Consider the following 3,777-nt stretch of genomic DNA (forward strand, 5'->3'; position numbering starts at 1 on the left):
ATATAATACATGGCTATATTAAAAATTTCCAATGCAAAAAAAGTCAATTTACATAGTAAATCTTTCTTTAGACATGAATATCGTTGATATAATCATATCAAACATCTATATAAAATTAAGCATAATGCAAAATATAATGATAACTATATGAAAATTTAAATTATTAATATAATAAAATAACTTATTAATATGGTAATTTAATTAACATTTAATATATTACAGTATATTATACTATAGTAATACAATATTACTTATTATATTAAAATAGTAGCTTATTAATATACTCATATAGTAATATACTAAATATTACTATACTATATATTATACTATAGTAATATGGTATAACTTTTATTATATTATTAATATGAATTTGGTATTTGTTTTTGGATGTTCTGTACTGTTTGTAATCTCTATATAATAAGAAATTTTGATATAGCTGTCATTGTATTTTGCATTATGTTTAATTTTATATGATTATATCAATGATATTAATGTCTAAACAAGGATTTATTGTATTGAAAAGTTGAATATGGGCATGGATTATATATTTATCTACAAATAAAACTTGAAATTCAACAAAAATGAAAATACTAATTGGATTATGTGTTTTTTTTTTTTGGGATAAGCAAGATATGTATATTTCATATGCAAAAGAGCCAAAAATGATACAAAAGGAGGAGTAGTGGATAACAAAAGGAAGTTCAACTTCACTCCACAATAACTGATCTTGCTTGGTTAACTAGCAGGTAAAGGGAGAAACAAAAACCCGTACAAAGGGGTCAATCCAACGAGGATCAAACTCAAGCCTAGCAAGGTTCATCCAAATAAAAAGTAGCAGGAGGAAAAACTCAAAAGACAAAAGGAACATAGCAATCGATAGGAACCCATAAGCACAACCAGAGGAAAATTATTTGTTCACACAAATCCAGAGCAAAGGTTGTGAGTTGTGAGTTGTGAGCGTGACAAACTTTTTTTGGCCAGGTGATCTGCTTTGTCATTAGCAAATCTAGGAATATGGTTAATATCCCGGTTTCCGACTGTACAAAGAATCTTAAGGATTTTCATAATTAACGGCCTTAATTTCCATGGAACTTCAGATGGCTTTTTGAGCCAGTCAATGACGTTTTTGGAGTCCTAGTCAGTCAATAAAGAATGGGAAGAGCACCACCTTAAAGCTGCAAAAATCGTTGCAGCTTCATTGATAGCAAGCAATTCAGCATTACTGGCACAAGTAACCTTTCTTTGCGAGTGTCTCTTTTACAGCCAAACGACCTCTCACGAGCTGCCAGCAAAAGATCTTGATTTTGAAAAGAGCTAAACTAGACCATATCAACTTCCAGTGATTAACACTATGGGTATTAGTGAGCATGACTTGTCGACAAAAAGATTTGGAGGTACAGTTGGCTTGAAGGGTCCATTTCCAAATGAGTTTATGAGGCAAGACTTTATCCATAACTTGATTATCCAAGATTGAGTTAAAATAGTCCCACTGCTCACACTCCCAAGCAAAGATGCATCTCTAAAGTTCAATTTTCCAAGCCCAATTATTCTCGGACCATTCATCAAATTCACAAAATTTCCCATCTTTTTTAAAGAGCGAGAACAAAGACTCTTGGAAAAACATATTTGAGAATGAAGCATTCGATCCATTCTGTCTTACTAAAAGTCGATTTTACTACCATCACCCAAAAAGAGATGGGTGCCCTCCTAAACAAAATTGCCATACTCACATCTCCCATAAAGAGGCTTGGTTGTATTTTTCCACATGGAAGAGGCTTTATTGTTGCCGTTAGGACTCGGAGTAAGGCTGTTGTGACCTAATCCCAGTTTAACGTCAACAATCTACCTCCAAAAACTTCCTGATTCATTACCATACCTCCATAACCATTTGTTGAGAAAAACCCTGTTTTTGAGTCCAAGTTCGATCATCCAAAGTCCACCAAAATCTTTATAATTACACACATTAGCCCATTTGACGTGATGCAATCTACGAACCAGATTAGGACCACCCCATAAGAACCTCTTTTGGATATTTTCAATGGGTTTCTTGACTTTTACCAACTTCTGGAAAAGAGACATGAAGAAAAGAGGCATGTTGTTCATGACAGATCTCAACAAAGTAACTCGCCCACAAATATATAACACTTTAGCTTTCCATGCTGCTAATTTACTTTCTAACTTTTGTATGAGAGGCTGTCAGATGGTGATAGAGCTAGCTGGGACACCGAAAGGAAGTTTAAGGTAAGATGACAGAAGAGTCTCAAGTTGGTAGCCAACAAGATCAGCCCACTACCTTGTCAACTGTTGATCCAGTCCCACAATATAAAAAGCTCTTTTGAAAATTAATTTTAAGGCTAGAGACAACTTGAAAACATCTAAGTAATCATTTAGTATTAAAGAGAAAGATAGGATCTAGGTCACAGATGATTACCATGTCATCAACGTATTGCAAATAGGTCACATTAACTTCTAAGGAGCCAACTTCAATTCCTTTTATGGGTTGCAGATCAGCAACTTTAAACAACATGGCACTAAGAACTTCAACCACACTATTAAAAAGCAGAGGTAAGAGAGGACATCTTTGACATAGCCTTTTCTTCATGTGAACCTCTTTAGAAGGCGAGCCATTAACAAGAACAAACACTATGGTAGTGGTGGCACATGATCTAACCCACATACGCCATTTGTTTTCAAATCCCATCGTCTTCTTAGCGAAATCAAGAAAATCCCAAGAGAAGCTATCAAAAGCCTTTTCAAAATCAACTTTGAGAAAGATCCCACATTTGCTATTCTTCTTTATGGAGTCAATCATTTCATTGGCGATGAAAGCACAATCAAGGAGCTGTTTTCCTTTGACGAAGGCAAATTGGTTAACCTTACAACCTCATCAATAACTTTTTGTAGTTGAAGAGCTAAAGCTTTAGTAATAATCTTGTAAATGTAACCAATAAGACTAATAAGGCAGAAGTCATTCAGAGAGCTTCTATTGTCTTTCTTAGGCACCAAAGTGATAAAAGAAGCATTGATCATTTTGCCTTTAATCCTAAAGTTCTAAATTCGATGACAAAATCCATCACATCATTTTTGATGACCTTCCACTATTTTTTGACGAACCAAAAATTGAAACTGTTAGGGCCTAAGGTTTTGTTACCTTTACAACTATCAATGGCATCCTAGATTTCCTGCTCAGATAAAAGAGAATCGAGGAAAGCAACGGACTGTTCTTTGACAATGGCAACAAGGCAGTTAAGCTCCCTCAATCTCACCAAAGTTCGATGGTTGTAGATATCTTCAAAATGACAAGCTACCACTTCTTTAATTTCAACCAAATCAGTAAGTTCCCTACCAGGATAGTTAAGATTAACAATATAGTTAGATCTTCGCCTGGAAGACGCTACATTATGGAAGTAGCGCATGTTACGATCCCTCTCAAGAAACCACTTAATTCGGGATTTTTTGTGCCTTGCTTTCTCATCAATTCTTAAAAGTCTCTAAAGCTCGCTTTTCTTCTCAATAAGATTTTTCCTCAACCTAACATCAGAATTTCCTTACTAGATGTTGACTTCAATGCTATGAAATTCAGCTTTAAGTGTACGAATCACAACACTCATGTTCCCAAATATCCTCTATTACCATTACCTAATAGGTTGTTTGATACCCCTCAATCTGAGCCAAATCGCTTTCGACTTGCCTATAAACCTTTTTGTCTCGTGCCATGCCTCTAAAAACATGTCACTGAAAGAATGCTCCTCCAGCCAATGGTTGTAAAATCGAAAA

Source organism: Theobroma cacao, chromosome 1, assembly GCF_000208745.1.
Source record: "Theobroma cacao cultivar B97-61/B2 chromosome 1, Criollo_cocoa_genome_V2, whole genome shotgun sequence".
Classification (NCBI taxonomy): Eukaryota; Viridiplantae; Streptophyta; class Magnoliopsida; order Malvales; family Malvaceae; genus Theobroma; species Theobroma cacao.